General features: G+C 38.0%; 1 protein-coding gene across 14 annotated transcripts in view; it reads right to left on the bottom strand.

Annotated features, from left to right (window-relative positions):
* The window catches only part of LOC108115595 (sterile alpha motif domain-containing protein 5), a 158,467-nt gene extending 142,161 nt beyond the window's left edge, over positions 1-16,306 (bottom strand). For 13 of the 14 annotated variants that reach the window (XM_041819196.1, XM_017227110.2, XM_041819201.1 and 10 more), the window contains exons 1-2: positions 15,589-16,306; positions 6,259-6,319 (exon numbers count right to left, since the gene is read on the bottom strand). The gene's annotated coding sequence lies outside the window, so the exon portion shown is untranslated. The remainder of the gene's footprint in view (positions 1-6,258; positions 6,320-15,588) is intronic. The other variant, XM_041819198.1, reaches the window with a different exon arrangement.
* Positions 16,307-16,998: the final 692 nt, after the last annotated feature.

The following is a 16,998-nucleotide window of genomic DNA, read 5'->3' as shown; positions in this document are numbered from 1 at the left end:
GTTAAGACCGCAAGGCGGTGGCGCCGCTAGACAAATTCAACTTAATCAATTTAAAGTGCTCACCGCAAAGTCAACAGTTCAAACTAACCGCAAGGCAGGAGGCAGGAGTGGGTGGTCAGAGTCAGAGTCAGAGGCTTGAAAAGCAAAGCAAACACTCCCCTTTTTTCTGCCCAGTGTGTTATTAGGCAAATTGTCGCCACATAGATACTACACACATACTAACTCACTTTCTCACAGCAGGTTGTCGTTGACCAACAAGTGACCAACGACAAGGTTCAGTGTTTTACCCCCCATTGTCCTGCCCAAGTATCCCTTACACTTTTTTCCCAGCTCCTTTTCCTTGCCTTTCCTTTCCTTTCCTTTCCCTGCCTTCTTTGTTTACCAACGTGTATTTGTGTTTGCTGTGCTGTCAACATTGGAAAATTATGAAAATTAATATGAAAATTGTTGCTATTTACGGCTAGTTTACCCCGCAGTATGTGTGTGTGTGCGTGTGCGTGCCTCTTCTTGGGTTTCAAGTGCGGCAATTGTTGGTTTTAGATTTAATTACTTGAGTCAACTTGAGCCCTAATTTGATTGAGCATTATGTGACATTGAGCCCTCTTCGCTGAGGGGCTCCTCAATTAACCCAGGCTCACGCATGCCAAGGGGTTTTCATATATATATATATATATATATATTTTCTTTTATTGTTCAGTTAGCCAAAACAAAGAGTCCTTAAGTAGCCTGCGGATGCAAATCGATTGAGAACCCTACGAAAAAGCAGAAAAAAACCCAACGCACACACTCGACATTTGCATCTTTGACAGCTCTATTGTTGGTCCTGCTGCATTTGCATCCTGCCACGCACACACTTAAAATATGCAGTGAAAAAACAGGCAAGGGGCAAAGTGCATTGATTGTGGGATAAAGGACTAACTAAAGGACCCCTTTGGAAGGCAGTCTTTGACATTGTTAATGGCCTGTAAGTGCGGAAACCCTTGGTGAAGTTCTAGAGGAACAATCATTTTTAGAATCAAGTATTTAAATACTTAATTAAAGTTGGTAAACTTTATTAATAAATGGAAATTGCTATAAGGTAATCTTTATTGTTGTTACAAAATGCATATTCTTGTTTAAGGTTTAATCTTTCAGTCAGTCAGCGAGCCAGCTATATTACCTAAGCCAATTTAACAATCTAAGCCCATTGCCATGCTGCCTGCACCTGAACTAACTTAAAGCTAACTTAATTCCTTGACAGCATTTCAAAATAACAATGAAAATCATAATTCCCAGCTCAAAAATCGAACAGCATGTTATTTCACAGAAGCTCAATCGAGGAGATACATGATACATATATATAACTATATCTGAAAGCCACTTAGAAGTAATTTTTATTGCTGGCCCCAAAACTAATCCCATGTCAATTGTCAACGCTGGCGCTCAAGACACTTAAATGCAGATTATGCATGTCAAATGGAAGCCCACACTTCAAAATCAATTAGCAGAAGCTTTTCCTTTCTCATCTTCTTTTTTTTTTATTATATTTTCCAAAAGAGAGTGGGAGTGAGAGGAGCAAACATGTGGGCCATGAACTGAAGTTGCCATTAAATGCTCGATTATAATGACAATTGACGGCTGCAATAAAAACCAAATTGCCTCGTCAAATGCTCAGCCAGCTGGACTAAAAGGCCCGGCTTAGGTTAGATGGGATTCAGTTAACTACTCCTCCTCCTTCTCCTCTCCTATCCACTATATCACGTATTTACTGTAATAATTTATATGCATTTATGAGACACGCTTGGACAGAGACAGAGACAGTCAGTTTTTTTATGGCAATTTTATTTCCTGTAGGCAAATAAAGCAAAACCCGCCATGTGAGAGCCATTCGAAACTTCAACTTCATTATCGGGTTATCGCCATGCCACCACGATATCTCCCCCAAACTGCCCCCTTCGGCTGCATTATCGTGATTGCTGTAGTAAATATTTTTCTTTTTATTTATTATTATTATTTACAAATGCATTAAACACAATATTTAATTGCATCATAAAAAAGCGGCAGTCTGTCTGGCCCAATATAAAATCATAAAAAGAATAAAACTGAAAACCCTATGTCCCTCTCCCGTATCGGTTGCCCACTGCCTATATTTCGATAGCAATTGAACTCTTTATTGGGTACAGTGAACGGTGGCTAAGGGGTAGGAGTTAAGAATGGGTTTTAAGTTATGATATTTGATTAAGGAAAAGAGTTTTTTGGTTGTATTTTAATGGTAATTATAAACATTTTTCATGTTTTTGATATTTTTGGTAATCAAAAATATTTTTTAAAATCATTTTACAGTTTTACTTCTAAAATATAAATATTTTTACATCGAATTTTAATATATTTCTAATTACCAGATTTATCCTAAAATATTTTAAACTTTTCTGCTCTTAAAACTCACAATTTTAAACTTAATTTTCGTTGCTTTCAACCAGACATATTTCTAAGAACTCTTCTAATATGTTTCCCCAAATCCACTTATCCCAATCCCCACTGTACCTACATTCTAGGTGCTCGGCTTGTGTGTGCTCGCTGTCTGTTTGTGTTTGTCCCTGGCTGTTTGCATAGTGCAATGCTTATCGCAAACGCTTTTCCTATATGCGTGTGATATTTTTATGAGCCCTTTCGACCCCTTCGGATTTTTCCCCTCCATTTCCCAGTTTTCGATTTCGGTTGCCTAGTTGCTGCTGCTGCTTCTGCTGCTGCTGCTGCTGTTGCTCCTACTGCTGCTGCTGCTGTGTTTGCTGTTCACAGTTCTTCGTTATTATTTACACAATTGACCCTTTCACACCCGAAAACTCATTGAACTTCATCAGGAACATCGACGGCACTAGCAACAGCAACACGAGGAGATATTGCCCACGTACATGAGCCAGCAACCCCACCCTCAAAGAGAGAGAGAAAAAAAGAAAACTAAATGGAAAACCCATGGCAGTTGGAGTTCAAATCTTGGGCTCAACTGTAAATAGTCATAAATGTTTTGTTTATGTTTACAGTTTAGCTGCTGCTCCTGCCGATGTTGCTGTTGCTGTTGCTGTTGCTGTTGCCATTGCTCTTGCTGTTACTGTTGTTGTGGCAGCGTGTTCCTGGCGCAGTTCGTGACTTCTCTAATGTTGTTGACGTGGTTGTTGCAACATGCTTCCCCATTGCTCTCTAGCCGACGCGGCCTAAAAGATTTCTGAATTGGTAATGGAGCATGTGCAGTTCAGCTGAGGTGAGCTGCATTTTATTGCTATCTAAATCGCTGACTCTTGGCCATGTATGTGAAGTTAACAGCTTAGAGCTAACAACCTGGTCCGCTTGCTGTCTCCTCTGGATTTTTATTTGCTTTTAATTTGACTTGAAAACGGGGCTTAAATGTCAAGAGTTGTTTAACTTGTAATCCATACACACACACACACTCACACATAGATTTCAATCTGAATCGCTTTTGTTATTAATGTATTCAATTAAGTAACGGACCGACAATTAAACTCATTATGCATATGGTGGCTAAAATGCAATGCAAATAGCCCAAAGCTGCTACTAAACACCACCATTATTATGGCCAGCAACTGGCAACAAAAACTCCAATCGAGCCACATTAAAAGCATCATTAAATAAATTATAGACCAAAACCCAAAAGCAATAATAACACATAAAAAATGGCAATAAATCTAACATGAATTTGGTAATGTAAACAAAGCTTAATTTGTTGTTTTAGTTGCTTTATTTTTTTTATTTTGTATTTAAATGCTTGTAAAACGTGGGAATACGAAGAGGACAGTTAAGCCTAATGAAAGTCATAAATAATAAACAAATTCAGAGGTTAAACTAATGAAGAACAGAAGAGCTTAATGATGGTAACTAATATATTAGTTTATAGACAGAAAAACAAATAACATTTTAAGTTCAAACTATAAGTATTTTTCCTAATTTAATTATCAATTAGCTGGGCCACATCCTCTCTGATTTCGGCACAGGCTTATAAATATTTTAATTAATTTACATTGTTATGCAGTTTTTCGGGACATTCTTTAACCAGGTGTCTGTCAGTCAGGCAGTCAGTCACTCAGTCTAAATTCAGTGGCAAATAATTTATGCAAACTATTTCGCATTTGGAATGCCTGCGTGGATAGAAAAGCGTGAATTTATTTATAATTTATATGGCAATTAAAAACTAATATTGTCAACTCCCACGCTCTCTGTCAATTCAATTGCAAATTTATGCAAATTTTTAATTTCAGCTAGCGAGTCCTGGCCTGGCTTTGACAAATGTTTTTCGGATTTTCCAACTTTTTTTTTTTTATTGCATTTTTGATGACAACTCGTTGGGCATAAATTAAATAATTAAGTTATTTCCACATACGCAGCCAATGTGATTTTAATTATTTAATTCGAAACTTCTGCTTAACTTTGGCTCTGCTTTGCTTTGCTCACGTCGCCTTAGTCATCAGCTTAGATGATTAATGATTTTTAAAATGCCGCTCTCATGATTTAGATAAACAGAACGATTTAGTCTGTCTTTGTCTTTGTTTTCTATTTCTATTTCTATTTCTGTTTGCATAATTAATGTCCTAAGCATTTGTTACAAGTTTCTGGTTATTTGTCTTGCTTTTGGATTAATTTGCCTTGCCATCGAATTCAGTCCAAAGGCGGCTTAAAGTCTTCTTTAGTCTGTCGTTAGGCTTAGCAACTTCTTGACTGTCAGTCGATGAAGTTTGAGGAGCGTTAATGACATTGAGCTTGGCCAGGGGATTATCAAGAAAACTGACTGGGAGAAGTATATTTACAAAATGTTTGAAGATTTGTATAAGTTAGAACCAGATATAAGAACCAAATTTAAGCATGTTTTTCTAACATAATTTTTTCAATTTCTTATCCATTACCTAATGTTGCTATTCATTAACTTTTTTTCTAGGTAAAACTACCTTTTTGTTTCATTGATTGAAAGGTGTGAAAACGTAATCATTCAACTGAAACGGTCATAAAAAATATGTTCTCCTTCCCTGAAAAGGTCTTGTCATAAATATGGCCGAGTGGGTGCGACTTCTATTGGTCTTCTTCACAGAGTGTGAAGCTACTCTCGTCCAGAGTTCCTAATTAATATAAACAGTTTGTGAACTAACACCAAAAACACACCGCTAGAAGCACCCTTTTTGGTGTTTGGCATTTCCTGTAATTTGTCAGAAGCGCGGAAATTGCCGGCTTGGCTTGGCCCTTGTTGCATATTAATTTAAATATAATTATGATAATTTTTATTGTCAAGCTGAGTGAAGGCTCTTGCTTGGCGATGGAACACATGGTTTGCCTTGACTTGCCCTGGGCAAACAACAACCCTTTCGTCTACCATCAAAAAGGATTAGTTATTGAGTTATTTTAACAACTAAAGTAACGACAGGCTTGAAGGCTGTGGCAGGCTGCAAGGCGAACGAACCCAAAAACTCAAGAACCGAACCGACCAACTGACGCGGTTCAACAACATCTTGTGACTGACATTTGTGCGTCAAATTAAGTGAACTCTTTTTTTTTAGTGAAGAGGAGGATCTTTCAGCCGGAGGAGGAGGAGCACATGGTCAAGTCGAGCTTCCTGCCCAGCCAGTCATCCAGCCAGCAAGCCAGCCAGCCAGCCAGCCTCGATCCCTGACTGACTGTGACTGTTGTTGTCTTCGGCCTGTCCCCTGCATTGCGTAAACTATAATTAATAACAAAACATGTTATGGTTATGGCTGCCGCTGCCGCTGCTTCTGCTTCTTTTTTTATTTTCTTTTTTCATTTTGTGTGTGCCTGAAAATTGTTTCTTATGCCCCGAGCCCAAGGCATGAGGCCACAATTCACCCAGACAGAGGGCATACAAAAGCGGTTCTGGTTCTCCGTCGGTATTGAGGTTTTTTGAGCTGAGAAACCCAGACTGTAAACTGGAGACTAAGATGCCAGCGTTTTCGGGCTGTGCAACATATGTTATGCATTTTTTAGTTGTCTTCGGCATTCAAAAAATTATGTAGCATTTAATTAGCGCATAATTGCGGCAACGGAGGACAGGCTCAGAGTGCACAGGCCTCATCAATTTCAATACCAAGAGTGTTGAAAAATCTTCATCTGAATAATTCGCCTGGTAACAGATTACTCAAAAGGCAAAAAGTCTATAATTTATACTAACTATTTGAGGTTGTGAAAACTTCTGTCAAACTTTTTCATTATTCTACATTTTCTAGTGGTTTCTATCAACAAAAATAATTTAGAAAAAATACTTACAATTTGTCAAGTAGTAAAAAGTAATTTTGATTTAGATTATCAATGTTTTGGTCTTCAAAATCTAAAAGTAAAAATATTGTTTTTTGAGTTAGTAATACTAATTGATTTTTTTAGAAATATTTTGTAATTTTAATAAATATATAAAATAAAACCCTTTCCTATAACCTCATTATGGGTGAAAATTTGTAATCTCCTTGAGGAAAAACCCTTCAAAAAGTGCATTCCAAATAATAATAATAATAATTATAAGCCAAAGCCCTTTCACGAAATCGGCTTGCTACTTAAAGGGCACACCCTTGCCAAAATGCCAAAAAAAAAAAAGGAAAATTTTTAAAAAAAGAAGACTGTCGCTTGTCAAAATGTCTGCAACTCTGTGGATTCAACTCATTCTGCTGCCGCCTTCAATGGACGCGTCATTGTCTAAGGATGCAATTGCCGAGGACGACGACGCACAAGTTCAAAAGCAGTCAACAGTTCCGCTCGCCTGTTTGAAACTCCGACATCGTCGTCGACGTCGTCATCCTCAGCCACATCGTCATCATTACATCATCATCATCGTCCTTATCCTTGGCGAATTTCATGCCTTGTCGTTGCAGTAGTTCCTTGTGGCTTGGCAAATACTCAACAAACCATGAAAGTAAATAAATGTTTTGCAACGTTGCAGAAATAAAATGCAATTTAAGTCACACAAAAATGGCTAACAACGGCACAGAGAGAGAAAATTAAAGGTGATTTTGATATTAATTATAATTTTATTTGAAATATTAACCTTTAAGTCAATCTTAGAAAGGTTTTTGAATGGTTTCTTGATTTTTAAAATATTTTATTTATGTTTTAGAAAAGCTTCAACCTCCTAGATTCGAGCTTGATTAAATAATTACTCTTTCAGCATTAACTACTTCTGATTTTATCCTTTAATATTATTATTTCTTTCCGTGCTGGTATGAAAAAGTATCTGGAACGTTGCAGTTCGCCGAGGAGCTGGAGCCTGGAAAACTCTAGGTCCTGGCTGCATTCGTGGCTCGTCCTCTTCCATTTTGATTTGTTTATTTCGTTTCGCTCGGCTTTTATTTTTGTATTATTCTGGCTGAAGCTGCTCCTGCTGCTGCTGCTGCTATTGCTCCTTTTGCCATGGCAGTTAAAGTAACCGGGAAAAGCGTTCCGGGGGCTTCGAACTTTTGCATTTTATTTGTGTTTTTCTTTATTTTCGTTTTTGTATTTTTGTGTCTTTGTTTTTACTCGTTTTGGCACAAAGAAAAGTGAAATGTTTTTGGGCGGTTGGGTTTCGCTTTGGATTTTAGAAGTTCACGGGAGAGAGTCGCTTGCAATTGCATTTCCACAGACATTTAATAGCAGAAAAAAACCAAAAAAAGCGAAAAACGCTTTAAAATAATTACATGCGAGAATTTCCCCCAAAAAGGGAACAAAACAATGCGGACAAAAGTCGAAAATGAATCACCAACTGGCATCATTCACTGTCTACAAAAAAAAAGAAGAGGAAACAGAAGAGGACTTTGGGATCACAAAGGAATAACAGAGCGCCGAAACGAATTAATGGATCAACGATCTTATCAAGTGACTGAGGCGAAACCAATTGAGCGAAGTGCAGCATGCAGCGTGCTGTTGGTTTCTAGACTAATCCTCTTAGGATGAGCACTTGGTTACAGGTACCTGGTTTTCAGACAGGTTTTTTGGATTAGAGAGAGTTTGCCTATTCTTAAAGTAAGAAATTTGCTTTAAACGCATTTTATTAAGATGTATTTGGAATGTTTTTCATACTTTTAAGCTAAAATTCTGAATATGACTACAAAAATGACTTTAGTTATAGCAAAAACTGCAATTTAAAGTGCTTATTATTATATTAAAGTCCGAATAACACCCTTTATTATCCATATTTAGTATAAATAAGCAACTTCCAATCAAATTCAATCACAAATTGCAATCTGTAAAACCCAAATAAATACAAAACTTTACAAAAACCGATGCACTTTTGCTCTGCATGATTATTTCCCTCTTCAATCAGCCATATCCATTACACATCCGCCCCAAGCTGTGAATGATTTAAGTGATTCGGTGCGCCTATTGTGTTATTTTCAACCTCTCTTCCCCCTCTCTCTGAAGAACTGCAATAAAACGAAATAAAAATAAAAACAAAAAAAAACAAGAACCAAAACAAAAACTGATGAAAAAACAACAGAAAAACATGAAGAAAAAGTGCAGCGGCAAATGCCAGACGAAACGGAACAATAATTAAAGCAATGGCAAAAACAACAACAACAACAACAACAGCAACAACTTGCAAACACAAAATAAACAAAAACAACCAAAACAACAACAATAACAGGAAGAGGAACAAGAGCCGCTGAGGAAGAAGCAAAAATGCAGCAAAGCTCTCTTTCTGAATGAGAGATGATGCGGGTCCATCCTTCTATATATATCCAGGATATATGTATATATAGGATGGAATGGGGGCGCAGGGCTTCCAAAAGGGTTGCAAGATGCAGCCCAAGGTCTATCCTTCATAAAACGATGTCGTCGTCGTCCTTGTATCTCTAAGATAAACAGGGTATGTAGGTTTTAAGATTGGTTGGACCTGGATTAACGCATTCATTAAGTGTTTTTACATAGATTTTAGCTTATAATTTTGTTTTAAAAACTCCATAACATATTATTTTTCATTTCATTTTTCTAACTACCTTAATCAGATTGTTTAGAATATCCCATAAATAATAACTTTTACCTAACCTATCATATCCCATCTTACAGGGTACCTCTTAGCTTATCATCTCTACCATATACTATATCCATGATTTTGTTTGCTGCTTGTTGTTTGGTTGTCATTGATGCCCCTGCCTCTGTTGATTTGTTGTTGTTGTTTTTCTCTGATGAGCCTGCAGAGCAGCGCCAAGGCAAAAATCAGTGCAAAAGGCGACGTCGCTGGGTGTCGTTTGCAGACAACTTGAAAAACATGAAAACGCGAAGGGGTCTCCCTCCCCCTCCGACTCTATGGGGCCCCCTATATAAAGCCACCTCCCTAGTACCAGCCCCACCTCCTTTCTGCTCCTCCTTCCTTCCCCTTCCCCCATCTTGCTCCTTCTATTGACAGTCACGTCAGTTAAGCTGCTGGGAACACACACGCAGTCACAGTTGTGGACAAAATAGTAGATTATTATTAGTAGGAGATTATTTTAAAGACTTTCTATTATAAGTTACTAGATGAGGAAATATATATTAAAATATATTTTACATATTCTTTTTCTTTTCTAAACTACCACATTAGCTCCTATTATTGTGACCGCGTCTGCAAATATGATGGGCATGGGGTTTTGGCAAGGAGCAGGAGAAGACACCCAGAGATTTCCCAGACAAGCAGGTGGCAAAGGCTTCAGGCCAGCAGAGAATCATGAGGCCAACATCATGAGCCAGCTTCGGTAATTGCTGTCCGGGCCAAATGCAAATGCTGTTGCTTTTGCTGTTGTAGCAGCTCTTGCTGCTCCTTGCGTGTCTAGATGCTCGAATCTCGATACTCAACTTGGATGCTGCACTGCTGCATATCACATAGTCGCATGCTCATGCTCGCTCGTTGTCCCTCTCACCCCTGCTGGCCTCGAATTATGTTGTTCTTCTCGGGAATTGGTTTGGCCTTCTGACAGCCCAACTCCCCCCCCTTGCTGAGGAAGGGAAAAATAAACCCCACTGAATGCAATATGATTTCAATTAGTACCATTCGTTAGTGAGTGTAGCCACTCAGAACTGATTATTGCCGACTTTTATAAATTGGTATTATGTTGAAAACTGCAAAGAGTGATGTTTCGAAGATGCCAGAATCATGTCTAGTTTGCCAATTTATAAATAATGATTTCGAAATGTTTCTTTTAATTAAAAGATCGCGTAAAATATGTCTATCTGTCATTTATATAGAAGGCATTTCGTGAAAAGATCCAAGCAATGGGAAACTTCTCATATAGAAAAGTCATAAGTTCATCTAGTAAAATCCAACTTTATGGCTCCTAAACAAACTTAACATCAGAACCTTTTCCTTTCTTGTTGTTTTTAGATTTACCTTCCCCCAGCGGATGGCGAATTATTGCTTTAAACAAATTTATTTATAACCCAAATTAAATAACTCAGAGCACTGGACTTGACTCCGGCTGCCACTAAATTTGCTAGCCGAATGCAATTTGCAGATTTACTAACCCCCAGGAGCAGTAGAAAGAGCGGGAGCCGGACCTGGAGTAGAAGTTAGAGCCGGACTTGCAGTTGGAGAAAATTGCAATTGCAATTACGAAAGCAGAGAAAGAGAGGGAGACGGAGGCGGATGGAGTAGGAGTGATAGAGAGAGGGAGAGAAGAAACAGCGCCATGCCACGAGTAAAAACAACTAAACAACGCCGAGCGACGACAGTTTGACTTGCAATTTTAGCTGCACCAGCAGACCCCAGCAGCGAAATCAGCGAAACCGTGGTCGCCGCATCATCCCCATCATCATCCGCATCGTCATCATCATCATCATCAGCACCGCCATCATCCTCATCAAAGGAATCATCATTAACCAGTAAGTGAGCCAAAGTCAAGCTTTTCGACTATACGATACCCGTTTCTGCAATTATAAACTCTCTTTTTTGGTATAAAACAGTTTAAAAAACAAGTTGAAAACCAATTTGATTGGTAGTTAGAAGACAGCAAAAGTAAGCGGAATGTGTTATTAACAAAATGGTTAGTTTTAATCTATAAAGTAATTAATTCAAAAGAGGACTTTCATGTTTAAAAAAGACTTTTTTTATCGAACTTTTTTATAGTCCTAAAGTTAAAGAACTTTTAATAGCCATTTTTAATATATTAGCCTTAAAAACTCTTTAACTGTACTTAAATCTCTATAAATGCGTATAAACTTTATATCCCATTAAGTTCATACTTCTGACCATTACATTTTGATGGTCAAAAGCAATATACCCTGGTAATCCACGAGGACCTCCGGTACGAAAACCGCGCGCGCCTCTACCATATCCATTACAGCCAGAATAACAGGAGGCTCTGCAGATGGACTTGGGGCAAGAGCAGGCGGAAAATGGGATTGGGGATGGGAATGGTATCGGGGGGAATGAGACGATATGGAGCAGGGCATGGCAGAGGGCTGAGGACAGCGAGTAGTTGTTGGCCCTGCGGCTGCCTGTCCTGGCCAAGTTTGCGAGAAAATCGATTTTAGCGCTGCCTGCGCCTGCACGGGCGGCCTTTTGGATGCGAGTGTCCAGGTTTCAGGTCCAGCTATAGCTACAGCTCCCAGCTTCACTGCGAGTTCGAGTTCGAGTCCGAGTCAGAGGCCCAGTCGCAGTACCATTCGTATTCCCTAGCCCACAGTCGTCCACTGTCCAGTGTCCAGAGTCCCATTCCCACTCCCGTTTCGATTCCCAGTTGGGGAGTTGCACTCCTGTTCGTGCACAGAGAGAAATATGCAAGGCTTTTCTTAAGGAAATCTTCTTAAAATAAAGAAGAACAAATCTTAAAAGTATGGGATATACTTTACAAAGATTAGAAAATGGCAAAGGCTCGGTTAAGAGTTAGTTTCAATAGGTGTTTAATTTCCTTTAATACTCAAATGTAAAATTTTGAGTTATTGCAAAGAAGTTTTCCTCTCAGTACCTATATAATCCCCATTTTTATATCCCCGATTATCTTTACGATTATTTTATATTTTTATTTTTCTTCAGTGTCCGTCTGTTTGTTTGTTTGTCGCTTTTAATGCTGAACGTAGCTGGCGGAGGCGACTCTTGACTGATTTTTATGCTTTTGGCCCAATTGCCCCGCAGTAGCCGCACGGCTGGGCGAGAGAGTGGGACTCCAATGGGCATCGACCGGTTCTCGGGCTGCACTGCTCCTCAGCCGGACTTTAAGTCCTCCTTCTCCCCACTTTGCTGCCTTTCGTAACGAAAAGAACCCCCCTCAAATGCCACCCATTAGCGGCCCTTTGTTTGACTTGCAGTTGCAATATAAGGTCATTCCTCTGCTCTTGTTCTTGCCGGTGTTTTTGTTGCAGTTGCACGCTTTTCGTTTCGTTTGATGGCTGCGCACGCGGCCTTTTGTTAGTTTTCCCCATCCAATTTTATTTTTCTCTTTTTTTTGTTGTTTTTTTCTCTGCTTTTTCCATTATTATTATGCTTTTTTTCGTATACTCTTTAAAGGGAAAACACAACATCAGCGAAATCGCAGTCTAATCACTTCATTAGCCAGGGGTCTCCCACCGCTTTTGGCCATGTTAACACGTTGTTCGCCTGCAAGTTGCACGAACTTGCCAGAGCAAAGTGCGAAGAAAAAATGGGCTTTAATTGAAAAGTGTGGGAAGTGTAAGAGCCGAAGCGACTTTTGCTTTCTTTTGGGGGCTTTTAAGGGGTTTTCATTTTCGGTTAAAGGTGCACTTATGTTAAAAATGTTTCTTTAATATTAATTTATACTTTTATTTATGGTTTAATTGAACTATTTTCCTGCTTCCTGTTTGTAGTATTTTCCACTTTTAAACAACCAACTTTCAAGCCTTAATTTCATAACATTAAAGAACATGACAAAATTTTAGTTATTACAAAAAAATTATCTAACACTCATGTAGACATAATTGTAGATAGTTTAACCACTCTTTTAATAGCCTTTAATAATAGTGGAAAACGTTCAAGACAACTATACTTTATGTAGATTTTGATTTGATCAGCTACATACATGATTTTCCATGTCTGTAATTGCAGACTTTATAGAGGTACAATTAAGTTTTGCTTAACCACGAATTAAAGCATAAATGCTTAATTTCAGTAACTTAATTTGTTTAAGAAATAACAGCCTTTAGAATATAAGAAATGGCCCAAAAGTTTTAGCATCTAATTTGCTAACCCGCATTGTATTTGCTTAAGTTTTTCTCACAATTGTGAGGTGAAATAGCATCAGGTGCTGTGGCAAGGAGGCTCCGCTGGCTCTTCTCGCTTATCGCATAATTGGTAGCAATGTTGGCTGCCACTTTTTGCTGCGGCTTCTGTGGCTCTGGAACCTGGAACTTGGAACCTGGTAGCCAGCCAGGTCTCTTTCCACCTCGCCGTATCCGTCGCATTCCGGAGATGCCGGCAAAACACTTGTCAGCGACTTAAATGGCGCGCAGCTGTGCGGCATTAGCTGGGGGAAACTGAAAAGCTGGGGAGCTCTGTTGGGATCTTTGAGGACAGGGGCATGGGCAGGGGCAAGCTCAGGCGACTGGACACACCTCTTAAGGAGGTGTTGCGACTGCTGCTCCAGGAAGTGTTCGGTGAAAGGAAAGAGCGGGGCAGGCCAAAAAGGGTACAAGGCGGTCCAGTGGCGACATTTGATGTGATTATTGAGTTATGCCCACGGGGGCAGGTGCCTGGCATATTTCGCTTAATTTTCTGATGAAGTTATTCTCAGAGATATGGAACGCAGCAGTGCAAGCATTATAAGCCAGAGATAAGCGAGAAAGAACGCAAAATAAATGGCAAAAAAAACAAGGTGTGTTTCTCAGATTTAAAGATTTAAAGACAATCATTTTGGTGTCCAAAAGTCAGAAACTTTAACGTTTTATTTTGACACTGCCGCGACAGGTGTTTAAAAAACATTTTCAAATGACTTTTGAAAGCTTTCTTAATTAACGAACAAAATATTATTTTTAATGTATTTTAAGGCTTGTCAGTTTCAGGAAATTTATTGCCAGAGATCAGAGAGCAATTAATTATAAACAAAATTTGATTAATAATATTATCACGGCCAGACACGGATTATCAAAATTGTGAATTTTTGTTATTCTATTTTGAAATATATTTTGAAATTTATATTATTATTAATATATGATTTCAAATATTTTGGAATTTATATTATTATTAATATATGATTTCTAATATTTTGGAATTTTACACAACACATTTCACTTTTTTTTGCATTAAAGTTTATAGCAACTTTTGTCTTTTTATTGACAACATTAAATTTGATATTTCCTTTTTTAAACATATTTTTGGAATCTAAGCTCTACAAATATTTACAAAAAAAACCTTATAAATTATTACAATTAAAAAATCTTCCGCCAAGTTAATGTTAAGCCATACGAGGTGTGTTCAAAAAGTAAGGTGACTCTTCAAATTTCGCGAATTTCAAATTTTTCGATTATCGAAACCTTTTAGAAGTTATACGAGTTGTGTTCAAAAAGTAAGGTGACTTTTCAAATTTCAAATTTTTCAAATTTTTCGATTATCTTCAGTTTTGGGAACAAGAAAAAGTCACATGGGGCCAAATCCGGTGAATATGGTGGCTGAGGCATTATTGTGGTGTTGTTTTTGGCCAAAAAATCCAAATCCTTTGATCCATATTTTTCGATAGCAAAAAATCGCCGAGCTCGCAAAACAACTTGTAACTTTACGCCTCTCACAACCAAACAAAAGAGGATGTTCCATTGAAACTTGGTACAGATGTTAGGGAAGAGTGTACCAATATAACAAAACAAAAAAATCGATAATCGAAAAATTTGAAATTCGCGAAATTTGAAGAGTCACCTTACTTTTTGAACACACCTCGTATTTTTATTATTTTTTACAAATTTGAGCTTTATTATTATTAATCGAAGAATTTCCAATTTGAAAATTTGAGCCAATAGGCTCTCCTTACAATTTTTATGATTAAAATATAAGCAAAATTTGAGTAAAATGAAATCTTAAAAATGTGTTTATAGGAATTAGTTTAATTTTTCAATCTGCCTTTTAATCATCCAAAAAAATAGCCTAATTCGAATTATTTCGAATAAGTGGAAATTAACAATTGGACGGAGATAATGCAGAAGAGGAAATGCCAAAAGGAAGTGTTGCATAAATAATTAACAAATGCCAGGAAATCTGTGGGCAGCGACGACAAAAAGCCGGCAAAGAGTCAGAATTAGAAGGGAAAAGCAAAGGGACAGAGAGCGACAGAGGAGAAATGAAAACAGCAGGCACTACAAAATCACCAACAACAACAACAGCTACAGCAACCCCGGAGGATGAGAAGGGAATAAAAACATAAAAAAAAGGCACAGATTGCCGAGAACAACAACTAAACACACACACACTCAAACAATTTGAGCACTCCAGCTGTGTAGTTCTTGTTGTTGCTGTTTTTTTCTGTTTCTCCTTTTTGCCCTGCAATCAATAAAACGGATTAGGAATATCCTTTAAATGCGGCGCTTGGTGGAGGCTGCACACTCGCACACTCAGGAACACACTCTGGCACACACAAAATCTCCCTCACACACACACACACACATGGCTTCAAATCTTTTACAATAACACATATAAGGAATAGAAGTAGCGGCACTTACTTTTGGTTTTCGTTTTTTTTTATTTCTTTCTGTTTTGTAGAAGAAATTAGGAGATGGCAATTGAAGGTGGAAAAAGAGAGAAGAAACGGCAAGGAGTAGATGAAAACAAAACCGAAAAACGCACACTCAAACACGCACTGAACACGTAGGGCGAAAGATTTACCGTTGCGCGACGCGAAGATGCTCAAATAAAATTAGAAAAGAGAATGTAGGGAAATATCCGTGTCTCCTTTTTATTACAAACTTTATTTCTTAATTTCTTATTTACTCGAATTTAAATTTTTTGTCACTTGCATGATTACAACATTTGACCCCAACGACCTTGCTGTTTCTCTTTTTCCAAAACTTTAATAAATCCTAAATAAATGCAATTTAAATGCTGGTAAATTACTGGTTTTTGATTTTGTTGCTGCCAGGAGAGGAACACACACGACGTTTTTGAAAAAATTTAACAAATTGCTGTCTGGTCTTGCGTCTCCGTTTTGTTATCACGATTCCTTGATGGTTAATGGTTATTGGCCAGCTTGTTTGCTCATTAAACGGCTCGTTTGGCTACCGCTTTTTTCTCAATCACAACACACTTGCTTCGCTTCAGTTTTCCCACTCAACAACAATCGTTTTGCCGGCTTTTTCAGTTTTTCACGCGACAAGACCGCTTCGACCGTTCGAACTTGATTCAAAACGACCGTACCTCGCGTATAGCATTTCGACGATTGTCCGCGCGGCGGTGGATGCATTCGTATATATTTGGATTTCGCTTTGGTTCGTCTACTCAACGAACATTCGGCGCGCATGCGAGATCACTCTCTCTCTTGCTCTCCCGCTCTCACTTGCTCTCTCTTTTACTGTTTCGAGATTTTACAGAGACCGAAACATGTGTTGAGTTAACAGCTGCTAAGCTGGTGAATACCTCGTAATTAAAATCAAAAATGTTGTATCCTTTAGTTTAGATTATTCATATTTTTATCTAAAGTTTTTTAAAATATTGGTATTTTGTAAAAAGTAAAAATAATAATAAAAAATCATTTACGAATTATGTTACTTTGGACAATAAGAACACATTTCTTTATATTATCTAGGCAGATGTTCGATTATCAGATGTTTTGAGTTCTGTTAATTCTAGAGAGAGAAAGTAAATGAGAGCGGGAGAGCCGGGCATTTACTAACAGAGAGAGTGCTGTATGGTCAAATTTAAACATAGCGAGAGCATGGTAGAGAGAAAGAGAGACCATGAAAACAGTTTGCGGCGACAGGGTTGCCAACGTGGCCAAGGTTTGGCTTCGCCTGTAAAATTTATGTATTATTTTAGAGGCAACATGTAGAGAAAGAAATCGTATGTAGATAAAATGTATAACATTAGTTTTGAAACTTAAAAAAAAAAATTTTTCAAAAATGAAAAAAAAAAATTTA

Source organism: Drosophila eugracilis, unplaced genomic scaffold (genome assembly GCF_018153835.1).
Source record: "Drosophila eugracilis isolate 14026-0451.02 unplaced genomic scaffold, ASM1815383v1 contig_47, whole genome shotgun sequence".
NCBI classification, from domain to species: Eukaryota; Metazoa; Arthropoda; class Insecta; order Diptera; family Drosophilidae; genus Drosophila; species Drosophila eugracilis.
Note: the sequence above shows the minus strand (reverse complement) of the source record. Positions and strands in the feature narration are given on the sequence as shown.